The sequence below is a fragment of the Mustelus asterias genome, chromosome 4 (assembly GCF_964213995.1).
Source record: "Mustelus asterias chromosome 4, sMusAst1.hap1.1, whole genome shotgun sequence".
Lineage (NCBI taxonomy): Eukaryota > Metazoa > Chordata > Chondrichthyes > Carcharhiniformes > Triakidae > Mustelus > Mustelus asterias.
This window is the reverse complement of record NC_135804.1, coordinates 88,502,155-88,515,602: the sequence shown is the minus strand read 5'-3', so window position 1 is coordinate 88,515,602 and position 13,448 is coordinate 88,502,155.

Here is a 13,448-nt window from a genome sequence, read left to right as displayed (position 1 = left end):
CGTGTTACTGAACATAAACGCCACGGATCATTGATCCGTGATCAGGGTGAACCGCTTCCCCGCCAGGTAATGGCGCCAGTGTCTGATGGCCTCCACAATGGCCTGAGCCTCCTTCTCCACCGCTGAGTGCCGAATTTCGGGGCCTTGAAGGGTGCGGGAAAAAAACGCGACGGGCCTGCCTGCCTGGTTTAGTGTGGCGGCTAGGGTGAAATCAGATGCATCACTCTCCACCTGAAAAGGGATGGATTCATCCACCGCGTGCACCGTGGCTTTCGCAATGTCGCTTTTCAAAGCCTTGAAGGCCAATTGGGCCTCCGGCGTGAGTGGGAAGGTCGTGGACTTGATGAGCGGACGGGCTTTGTCCGCCTAGTTGGGGACCCACTGCGCATAATACGAAAAGAAGCCGAGGCATCTCCTCAGTGCTTTTGTGCTAGCGGGCAAGGGAAGTTCAGTAAGGGGGCGCATACGGTCTGGATCAGGGCCGATGACCCCGTTTTCCACCACGTATCCAAGGATAGCTAACCTGCGCGTACGGAATACGCACTTCTCCCTGTTATAGGTCAGATTCAGGCGAGATGCAGTGCGCAGATTCGTGTCATGGTCCTGCTGGTCATGGCCGCAGATGGTGACGTTATCCAGGTACGGGAAGGTAGCCCGCAACCCGTTCTGGTCCACCATTCGGTCCATAGCACGCTGGAAGACCGAGACCCCATTGGTGACACCAAATGGAACCCTAAGAAACTGGTATAGACGACCATCCGCCTCAAAAGCCGTGTATTGTCGGTCCTCTGGGCGGATGGGGAGTTGATGGTAGGCGGACTTAAGGTCTATGGTAGAGAACACCCAGTACTGCGCAATCTGATTGACCATATCAGATATGCGCGGGAGAGGATACGCATCCAGCTGCGTATAACGGTTAATGGTCTGACTGTAGTCGATGACCATCCGAGGTTTGTTCCCGCTTTTAACCACCACGACCTGCGCTCTCCACGGACTAGCACTGTGCTGTATGATCCCTTCTTTGAGGAGCCGCTGAACCTCAGATCTGATAAAGATCCGGTCTTCAGCGCTGTAACGCCTACTCTTAGTAGCGATGGGCTTGCAGCCTGGTACCAGATTCTTAAATAAAGAAGGTGTGGTGATCTTTAGTGTGGAAAGATTGCATGCGGGGCGCTTTGGGCAATTTGGAGGCTGCGGCTGATTCCCTACTGCCAGTGAAGGGAGTGGCCCACCGTACTGTAGGATCACACTCTTCATGTGGACCATAAAGTTTAGTCCGAGGAGAATTGGCGCACAAAGGTGCGATAACACAAGGAGCCTGTATCGCTCGTAAATTGTGCCCTGCACCTCTAGGGTTACCATACAACGTCCTTGGATCGGTACAGACCGGGACCGTGATGCCATGGAAATTGTCTGTTTGGCAGGTAGAACCCGGAGTCCACACCTTTTTGCAGTGTCAGGGTGAATAAAACTCTCGGTGCTCCCACTGTCAAACAGACAATACACAGTACGACCATTTACCTTGATGTTCATCATGGAACTGTCAAGCCTGTGATGCTTTGTCTGGTCCAGAGAGATCGACGCCACCGTTGGCCCCTGGGCGTCACTGCATGCAGCCGAGGTTGATACTGAGGACCCCTGCTGGTCGCTCCTAGTCGTCGTCGACCATGATGGCCGCCCCCATGAATCGCACGTGGGTGAGGGCGCCAAGCGTAGCGACTCCTGGTGGTCTTCCTCCTCCTCTGTCAGCCACAATGGCGTCGTCCTGGGTTCGCACGTGGTCGGACCTCGTGGGTACTGCGACGCCGAAGGAGATTGTCTCCGCTCTGGAGGGTCACAGGCTGCACTGCCGTTCTTGGGCTTCGACCTGCAAACTTTAGCATAGTGCCCCTTTTTACCACACTGACTGCAGATCGCCGTTTTTGCAGGACACTGTTGCCGTGGATGCTTGGCTCCTCCGCAAAAATAGCATCGCTGGCCGCCTGGAGCTGCCGCCGTCGTCGGATCGATATGGGAGCGCGAGCCCGTGGGGCGAGGAGGGATTTGTGCTTGCTCCTGCCACGTTGTCTCCACGTGGTCTTCGGGGTACAGAGCCAAGCTTTTCGACGCTGCCTCCAGCATCTCAGCCATCTCCATCGCTTGGGTCAAGTTGAGGTTCCCTTTCTCTAATAGCTTAAGCCGGATGTACGAGGACCCTACCCCTGCTACGAACGCATCTCGGGCGAGGTCGTACATATATTGCTCTGCCGACACATCTTTGCAGTCGCAGCCCCTGGCAAGCTGCAAGAGCTCATTGGCGTAGTCCTCCATGGTTTCGCCCGACTGCCGACGTCGTGTAGCGAGGAGGTAACGAGCGTGGATCTCGTTGGGTGGTCTCGTGTATCGTTTCTTCAAGAGCTCGATGGCCCTCGGGTAAGTGGTGGCCGCACGAATCGCAAGATAGACCGTGTCGCTTACCCTCGCGTGGAGGACCTGGAGTTTGTCGTCGTCTGTAGTAACAGCTGCAGAGGCTGCCAGGTAGTCTTCGAAACACTTCCACCAGTGGTCGAAGGTGTTAGCGGCACCGACCGCACGTGGGTCCAGCGTCAGACGCTCTGGTTTTAGTATTTGTTCCATACTCCCTTTACTGTTGAGAGTTTTATGTTTGCTAATAAAATTGATGCGCGACAATCAAGCACGAGGTACAAGGCTTCAGCTATTGAAGGCTTTTATTAGCAAACAATGGAACTAACTAACACGAGTACACCAATTCAGACTGGAGGGGTCCCGCCTGAGCAGAGGGTCTTATACCTCTCCCCAGGAGGCGGGGCCCGACCGGAATGTGCCATAACAACATCTACCACAGGTAAACACCCTAACCCAACAACATTATACAACCCCCACAGTGGCAACACCCTAACCCAACAGTAACATAGGAATAACCCCACAGTGGTAACCAACGATGGTTCACCACACTGCCCAATCCCACACTCCTCACTGAACCCTCCCAAAAACCACCTGCTGGCCACCCAGAAAAGCATCATGAGGAAGGGTGAGGGGTGCATCAGATAGCTGATGAAGAAGGCCCATCACTTGATCTGACACTTGCAGTCACCACCTCAGTTACTGGCACAGCACATTCCTGAGGGGATAGTATTTGGTCAGGAATGGCATATGGTGAGTCAGAGGCACAAGTGGGCTGCAACAGGCAAGGGAAAGGGGCAATATGTATGCCAGTTCAATGGACGGCGAGTTTACAGGTGAGTTCTGCTGCAGGGGATATAGATGATAACTTAGCTTGGACATGTACAGGAGAACTGCTGAGCATGTGCACCAAGATGCTGGATACATTGGCAGGCCTGCCAGACAGTCTCCTGTCAGTCTCAAGGAGCGTGGAGGAGTCCAGCTCCAATGTAGGACAGGCTATAGGGCAGAGCTTGGACCAAAGCTATTCCGGTGTGGGAATAGTGACCAGCTCCATGACAACACTTGCTGACTCAGCTGTGATGCAGTAATTGGTGGGCATTGTCTCAGCTTCCACTGCAATACAGCCAAACCCATTCAACTTTAGGCACTGCTGTGGATGCTCAGGCTGCGATCTTGGGGTCCATGTCTGCTGCCACCATAATTCCAGATACCTGTGCTCAAAGGGACCTTCAGCCACCTGAGATTCCAAGACTTTGCACAATTCAGTCATCACTTCCACCACCTCCACTCTCTTCCTAGCTGAGGCGAAGGTTGGAGGAACACTTGCTGCAGACCCTTGGTGGGTGGAGCTCTCCTCCTTCTCCTTCTTTACACATCTGCTCCAGTTCCATGTCATGTAGACCAGGAAGAAACACACATGTCAAGCCAATTTCTGAAGCTGACTTTCTCCTGACAGGTCTTCCAATTCCTCTGACTCCCTTGACAAAATCCAACGCTGTACTAGATCTTGTCCAAAGATGTGTGCTTTGGCCATGCTAAATTGGCCCTTAGTTTCCCAGGATGCATAGATTAGAGGGATGAGCAGGGTATATATGTAGGGTTACAGGGATAAGGCCTAGGTGGGATTGTTGTCGGTGCGGACTCAATGGGCTGTACAGCCTCCTTCTGCACCATAGGATTTCTATGATTCTATTATTCTATGATTCTATTCTAAAAACATTTGTAAAACTCCTTCACTAACATTCAACACAGTAGTCCCACTAACTCTGCTCAGGCAAAAGAAGGTCAAAAATTCCTTACCTTAAGATTGCATGGTTAGCTCTTTAAATAGTGCTTGTGGGGAGCCGGGGTGGTGGGGTATCTCTCATTTAGCTGAATGCATCTTCAGCTGGGAATGATTAAGAGAAGGTGGCAAAAGGAACTTTGAGGTACAAAATGAAAGGCAATGGAGCAAATAGATGCTCGAAGCTATGTAACATCACAATCCACCAATTTTGCATGCATCGCACAGATGGACTAGCATCTTGACTGGGTGTATCATGTAGGCTGCACCTTACGTAGAATGTAAAATTTTAGTTGACCTTTTTTGAGGTTTTCCCTTTTCATGGCCCCAAGCTTTCAAACAGACGACAAAAAAATACCTCCTTATTCCTCAGTTCCTTCTTCCACCCCACTTTCATCAGGTTGCAAATGTCCAAGTAAATCTCTGAAATTGTCGAGAAAAAAATTATTTTCGAAGCTTTACTTCAGAATTGCCAGCCTCAGCCTAACCTTCAATGATCTGACTTTGTACAACTGCTGAGTATTCCTACACATTGGGTCGCTGTTTGCAATGGCCTGGAATACAAAAAATTGTCTTGGTGCGGTATGTTGCAAACAATTCACCAACATGGCCCAGAGGACTTGGGAGAATGTGTCTGTTGAACGTAAGGGGAATTTACAATTGGATCTGCCAATACAGGCTGGAAGACAGTGGGCTGAATGTTAATGTAGAGGAGCGTATGGGTTTGGGAGAGGGCAGGATGTGGGAAAAGGAAGCCATCTCCAAACTGGTATTTAGCTGCAGCACGTTACACTGCGTGCACCAGATCCCTCAGGAGAGGAGGCTCATCAATCTCAATGTTAATCTGTCAATTACACCAATATTAACATGGGTTTGCAGTTTAGCTTTGGTTGCACTAGCTTGCTGGGCTTTCTGGAACAGGCCAATGAAAGCAAGGTGTGGAGAAAGTGGCAATTAAAGGGATTGAAGCCATGACAAGGAAGTACTTAAATGAATACTCTTGCATCCCTCGCATTAAGTTGATCTTTCTCTACACCCTAGCTATGACTGTAACACTACATTCTGCACTCTCTCCTTTCCTTCTTCCTGAACAGTATGCTTTGTCTGTATAGCGTGCAAGAAACAATATTTTTCATATATACGAATACATGTGACAATAATAAATAAAATAAAATCAAAATCAAATCAAATCAAATCTTGCTAAGTTGCTTTCTTACCAGTTTGTGTGAAAGCACAGGACTTTGCTGAGAGTTTATGTTGCACAGTTTGGATGTTACATTGCATACTTGCCAGTGTTATCTACACTTTGAATGTTTGGCAGTCTACTCTGGACTTTGGAGCTCTGATCTCTCAGATTAGCAAGAGTGTCCCTTACGCTGTTTCATTACAGACCTTAGATAAGGAACATAGAATATAGACCCATTTTTCTTAGCCTCTCATCATACGACAATAGTCTCATCCCAGGAACCAATCTAATGAACCCTCAATGGACTGTCTGCATTGCAAATATATCCCTCCTAAAATATGGAGACCAAAATTGCACACAGTATTCCAGGAGTGGTCTCATCAAAACCCTGTTCAATTGTATCAAGATTTCTTTAAACTTGTACTCTAATCCCCTTGCAGTAAAGACCAACATGCAATTTGCTTTCCTGTACCTGCATGCAAACATTTTGGGTGGGATTTTCCGGCTGCGCTCGCCCCAAAACCAGAAAATCCTGCCCGAGGTCAACAGACCTTTGCATGGTCCGCGTCCCCCACTCACAGTGATTCCTGTGATGGGTGGGATGGGAAAATTGCCCCCTTTGTACTCCTTGTACAAATACACACAATGCTCTCTGAACATCAACGCCTGTGGGTTTCACACTTTAAAAAAAATCTGCTTTTCTATTCTTATGACCAAATTGAATAACCCTCCATATTATTGTTCACCTGCCATCATACTGCCCTGATGTTTAACCTGTCTGTATCTCTTTTCTGCTGCTTTGTGTCCTCCTCAAAGCTTGTATTCCCACTTAGCTTTTTATCATCAGCAAACTTAGATACATTCATCTGTCTCTTCGTCTAAGTCATTAATATAGTTTGCCAATATTTCTTAGAAATTAATATAGTTTGTCAATATTTCTTATAAATCCGGAATGGTATCAAGCAAGGCTGTGGGATAATCCCCACACTTTTTACATTCTACCTGACAGTGACTATTTACGCCATCAAAGATCAACTGCCCTCTGGTGTCAGTATTAAATACTGCAAGGATGGAAAATCCTTTAACCTCAATCATCTCCATGCCAAAATGAAACGGACCAAGATAGACCTACAGGATGTACAGATTGCAGATCACTGGAGGGTCATTGCCCCACTCTGCATCACATTTACAAGCCACTCTCAATCTCTTCAATTCTGTATACAAGAGGTTTGGCCTGTCCATAAATGTTGCCAAAACAAAACTCATATATCCTGTCTGATCTGGTCAGTCAAATATTATATGTCCCATATATGTTGAAGCAGAGGCTATGGAATATGTTAACACTACTCATATCTTGGCAGCCACCGCTCTCAAAAAAAAAACACCAAGGTGATCCAACACCAGATCAGTTATGCCAGCTCAGCCTTTGACAAACGACAGCAGTGGATGTTTGACAACAAATACCTCCGTAAGTCAACAAGCAACCTGGTGTACAGGCCAGTTGTCATCACCATATTCCCGTACTGCAGTGGGTTCTTGACTATGTATCTACGACACATAAAAGATTGAGAGAAAAATCCTTCGGCAATGTCTCCGCCACAAACTCCAGATTCCATGGGAGGAGCATCGAACAAACATGAGCATCCTTCTTAAAGCTGGCTCCACAAGCATTCAGACAGAACATCTGAAAAATCAACTACGATGGACTGAACACTATACCCAAGTGGCCAAGAAGCATCTCCCTCACCAGGTCTTGTTTTCTCAACTCTCAAATAACCAGCGTTCCAGAGAAGCACAAAGAAAACACTTCAAAGACCCCTAAAGCTTTCCTGGAAGCATTGACATGGAGGAGCTTGCTAACAATTTAAAATGGCGACAACTTGTTCATTATGCTTGATGAACAAGGTCTACTCTGATGATTGATTTGCTTGTCCAAATGCCTTAAATTTGAGGTGGAGCGATGGCAGAAAAAGAAAGAAAAAGGAAACAAATCCTGCTGTCTGGATCTCACTACCTCATGGGACATCGTTTTCCATGTGCCCAATGATTGGCAGGTTAAGTATTGACCTGTCCATTCACATGAAGATCTATGGCAAAAGCTCGATTTTGTCCTCAAATCGAGGGACAACTGAGGCCCCATTATTAATCCTTGCAGCACATCCATACTCACATCCTGCCAACTTGAAAATATCCCATTTATCCTTATTCTGTTTCCTGGCTAGTGGCCAACTCTCTATCAGGACTAATACATCACCTCAAATCTATGAGCCTTTATCTTGGTGAATAACCTTTGTTGAGGCACCTTATCAAATGCCTTTTGGAAATCCAAAACCTACTGGTTTCGCCTTTATCTACACTACCAGTTACATCCTCAAAAGAACAAAGAAGAAAGAACAGTACAGCACAGGAACAGGCCCTTTGGCCCACCAAGCCTGGCCTGACACAGATGCCTCTCTAATCTAATACTTTGTTGCCTCCACGTGGTCCATATCCCTCTATTCTCTGCCTATTCAAGTATCTATCCAGATGCCTCTTGAACATTGTTATAAACCCTGCTTCCACCACCTCCTCCAGCAGTGCATTCCAGGCATTTACCACCCTCTGTGTGAAAAACTTGTCCCTTATATCTCTTTTAAACTTTTCACCTCTCAAACTATGCCTCTGAGTAATTGAGCCTTCGACCCTGGAAAAAAGACTCTGACTATCCACTCTATCCAAGCCTGTCATAATCTTGTAAATCTCTATCAGGTCCCCCCCTCTTCCTCCGACACTCCAATGAAAACAATCCAAGTTTGTTCAACCTTTCTTCTTGGTCCATATCCCCCAAACCCAGGCAACATCCTGGTAAATCTCTTCTGCACTCTTTCCAATGCATCAACGTCCTTCCGGCAGTGTGGTGACCAGAATTGTACACAATACTCCAAATGCGGCCTAACCAAAGTCTTATACAGCTGCAACATGATTTTCCAATTTCTATACTCAATGCCCCGACTGATGAAGGCCAGCATGCCATATCCCTTCTTGACCACCTTGTCCATCTGAATTGCCACCTTCAGGCAATGTGGATCTGCACGTCTAGATCCCTCTGTATGCTAATATTTCTAAGGGCTGTACAATTTACTGTATATTTTCCTTCTGCAATAGACCTTTCAAATCACATCACCTCACATTTGTCCGGGTTAAATTCCATCTGCCATCTTTTGACCCAGGTCTCCAGCCGATTTATATCCTGCTGTATCCTCTGACAATCCTCCTCACTATCCGCTACTCACCCAATTTTTGTATCATCTGCAAATTTATGAATCAGACCACCTATATTTTCCTCCAAATCATTTATATATATTACAAAGAGAGGCCCAGCACTGATCCTTGTGGAACACCACTTGTCACAGAGCTCCTGTTAGAAAAGTACTCTGCCACTGCTATTCTCTGCTTTCTCTGCCCAAATGTGGAGATGCCAGCGTTGGACTGGGGTAAGCACAGTAAGAAGTCTCACAACACCAGGTTAAAGTCCAAAAGACCTGTTGGACTTTAACCTGGTGTTGTGAGACTTCTTACTGTTCTCTGCCCAAGCCAGTTTTGTATCCATCCTACCAGCTCACCTTGGATCCCATATATCTTCACCTTTTGTATCAGCCTACCATAAGGAGCCTTATCGAAGGCTTTATTAAAATCCCTGTGTACAACATCCACTGTCCTGCCCTGGTCAATTTTTTTGTCACTTCCTCAAAGAACTCAATCACATTTGTGAGACACGACCTCCTCTTCACAAAACCATGAAGGCTCGAATAAGTTTGCCACACGGGATTTTCCTTTCAGGAACTCATGTTGATTTTGTCAGATTGTACTATGCTTTTCTACTTTCAAGTACTGGAATCTCTTATTAAAGAAGTACCTGGAGCTCCCTGTTTTCTCTCTCCCATCTTTTTTTGATTAGGGGTGTTGCGTGTGCTAACTCCTAATCTGCTGGGGCGCTTCCAGAATCTAGGTAATTTTGGAAAATCAAAGCCAATGCATCCGCTTTTCCTGCAGCTATCCCTATGATGTGTGCCATTGTCATGGGAATTTATTTGGTTTTTAGTCCCTTTAGTTTCTCCAGTACTTTTCCTTGGCTGATATTATCTTATTTTCCTCACTCTTATTAGACCCTATTCCTGGTACGTAGCTTGTATCTGCAAAGGCAGACAAAATATTTGTTCAATGTCTCTACCATTTTCTCAATTTCCATGATAATTTCTCCTGCCTTTGCTTCCAAGAGTCCAATTTTTACTTGAGCTACTCTCTTCCTTTTTATATACTTGTAAAACTCTATAATCTGTTCTTATACGCATGGCTAGATGTTGTCATATCATTTGCTCTCCCTCTTTTCCTCATACTGGTGCCATTGCCTCATGAATTGAAGTGCATTTCTCCCGCAATGTGAGCCATATACTCATTTCTCTCATCTTATTTACCCGATGCCAATTTGCTTGTGACACATGTAGTAGTACAGAGATTATTGCCTTTGTGTTTCTGCTTTTTTAATTTAGCCCTTGCTGCTCATACAACCAAAGGTAATCTCTTTCTTGGTCCTACCTATGTCGCTGGTGATCCACATGCATTATGACAGTTTGATCCTTCCCCCCCATTCTAATTCTTCTCCAGCTCTGAGGAGATGTTCTTAACCCGAGCACCGGGCAGGCAACAGAGCCTTTGGGACTCATGCTTTCAGCTGCAGAGAACTGTATTTGTACAACTATATTCTTTGTCTTTTACTACAACTGTATTCCTTTCTACTCCCCTCACTTGAATGATTCCCTGCAGGATGATGCTGTGCGCAGTCTGTGCATCCTCCCTGTAGTTCATGCTCTCATCCATGCAAGCTGCAAGAATCTTGACTCTTTTGGACAATTATAAAGGCTGAGGCTCCTCCATTGCTACTTTATGGGTCCCCATACCTGCCTCACATGTAGTCAGGGCCTCTTGTCCCTAACCACATTCCAAATCAGAAGTACATAGCCTAAGGAGTCTGACTGTCTCCTGGAACAAAGTGTTTGAGTAACTTATCCCCTCCCTGATGCATCACCGTGCCCAAAGCTCAAAGCACAGACATATCCTGCAATTAATTGTATTTAATTGAATCCCATCAGCTGACATGATGAGATTTGCAAATATAGCTGTTGTGAATCATACTAGCATCCACCAGCTCCCAGATGCTCCAACTACAACACATCACTTACCCTTCATTGTGCTTTATCTAACTAACCAGGTTTCAAGTTTAGAAACATCACTCAACTGTTATCTGTAGTATATTAAGTATTTTAACTACTTAAACTATAAATGGGATGCAATACTTCTGTCTCCCAAGTTGTTGAAGTACTATGCATTGGTGGCAGAGGGAGAGGATGTTTAAGGTGATGGGTGAGGTGTTTTGTTATGGATGGTGTTGAGCTTCCTGAGTGTTGTTAGAGCTGCACTCATCCAGGCAAATATGGAGAATATTTTATATCTCTCTCTCTGTCTCTTCATGTAGTGTCCTCATTGTCTAATCATGGATTATCCCATGATATCACTATGGGACAGGGTGTGACCCACCGTAAGTACCACCTTAGTCAGTATGAGTATTGAACCCGCACTATTGGTGTTATTCTGCAGCACATCTGAGCTATAAACTAAGCTAACTGATCCCTTCAATTATTTCATCACTACTTAAGTGTGCTTTGTAGATGGTGGACAAACAGGAGTCAAGAGGTGAATTGCTCACCGCAATATTTTTATGGCTGATCCAGTTCAGTTTCTGATCAATGGTAACCCCCAGAATGTTGATGGTTGGAGAATTCAGTGATAGCAATGTTATTTTGAGTGAAGGGAAAGGGATTCTCTCTTTTTGGAGATTTCTTTATTCTTTCACAAGGCAGAGCCAGCATTTGTTGACCTTATTGCTCTTGAACTGAATGGCTTGCTAGGCCATTTCAGAGGACAGTTAAGAGTCAACTTGCTGTGGGAATGGAGTCACATGTAGGCCAGAGGATGGCAGATTTCCTTCCTGAAAGGGCAGCTTTGATGGTAATCAGTGATTGTTTCATGACCATAATTAATAAAACTAATTTTATATTCCAGATGCATGATTTATTAATTGTATTTAATTGAATCCCATCAGCTAACATGATAAGATTTGAACCCACAACCCCAGAGAATTAGCTTGGGGCTATGAATTACTAATCCAGTGCCAGTATGCCACCATTGTCCCCATGGAGTGTGCAGTGTGAATGTTACTTCCCCCTTATCATATCAAGTCTGAATGTTGCCCAGGTCTTATTGCACAGAGGGACAGACTGCTCCAATATCTGAGGAGTGGCAAATGAAAATGAACATTAGGGAATCATCAGTGGACATCCCACCTCTGACCTTATGTTGAGTAGAAGGTCATTGATGAAGCAATTGAAGATGGTTGCTCGTAAGACACCACCTTGAGGAACCTCTGCTGTAGTGTCCTGGGCTGAAATGATTGGCCTTCAACAACCAAAACCATCTTCCTTTGTGATAAATGTGATTCCAGCCAGTGGAGACTTTTCCCTTTGATTCTTTACTTCAATACTTTAGGAGTGCTTCTTGATGCCACATATGGGGTGAAATTTTACAACCTTGCTGAAACAGTAAAATCCTGGCCGAAATCACTTGACCTTTCCATGGTCCGCCCCTTGCCTACACTGATTCCTGTGGCGGGCGTCAGCCATGGTCAAATACTGCCTTGAAGTCAAGGAAGTCGATCACACTTTGGCCAGAATTCTCTGACCATTCACCTCCTGCTGCCGCTTCCAGCGAGAATGGAGAATTTGGTGCTCAGCCAAATTTCTGTTCACTGCAATGGGACCAGGGAACCCTAGCTGCAGGCGAGGTCAGAGAATCCAGCCCCTTGTCTCTGGAATTCAATTATTTCTTCCATATTTGGACCAAGGCTGTAATGAAGCCTGGAGCTGAATGATCCTGGTGGAAGCCAAACTGAGCATCAATGAGCAGGTTATTACTGAGTAAGGGCAGCTTGATACCATTGTCAGTGACACCTCCCACCACTTTCTTTAGGTTGGACATAGTCATGTTGCTCAGCATTGCTGCTGTTTTTGCATTTAATTTATTTGTTATCCAAGTACTTAGCATCCCATGAAGTGTCACTTTGCATCTTCAATGTCTTTATTGGCCACATCTTGCGTTTTAGGCTCCAGCTCCCTTTAAAATGGGTACAGAGAATGCAAGGTAATCAATAACTTTGAGATTAATTGAAATGCTTTTCACCAGTGCAGCTTTCTTGAGCGTACCATAATGAAGGTTGTAAAATCTGTTCAGAATTCAATCCGTAATCTGACTACTTTCAGAGTTCTGGGAATTCGCATTACTAAATGGCAGTACCCGTGAGGGTTTTAGCACAATGTTAATATGCTGTTAAAAATCGCAAAGGTAAAATCCACAGCCAACAGATTTAACATATTTGTATTTTAGGAACAGAGGGGAAGTGATTAAGGGGCAAAAATGTTTCAGTTATGTGTTTTTTCAAGTTCCTGCTACTTTCGGAGAGTTGATCATTATGTGAAGCAAATTAAAGATGCTGTACTTGTTTCCAGTGCCAAGCCTGAATGGAGTGTAGCGAGTCTCCTGGGAGTCCTTCCAAGGGCACAGTCAGGCGATTAGCATTTTATTTGAAGTTACTTTCACAGAAGCCTGCAGCTTTCAACTGAATCTAACAGGCCCGTTCCGCACTAATAAACATGCCCCTACACATTGGCTCCTGTAATCTTCCTGCTTACTTAGTTTTTAATGATGACATTAAAGAAAAATCAAAATGAAAATCCACTAATTCAGCTTTTTAAAGCCTTATTCTCAATTCATTCAAGCCACACACTCTTTTATCATATTATGGAATGTTAATGTGAGAAGAAGATAAATTATTGAATAAAAATGAATGGTATTCAGAAATGACATTGACACTTTTACTGGACTTGGCCGAAACATGAAAACTATGGCCTAGAAAAGGCAAAAGTGAATTTCTCCAGATATTGGGCCTTGGGCCTCACCTAAGATCATAAGACCATAGGAAAT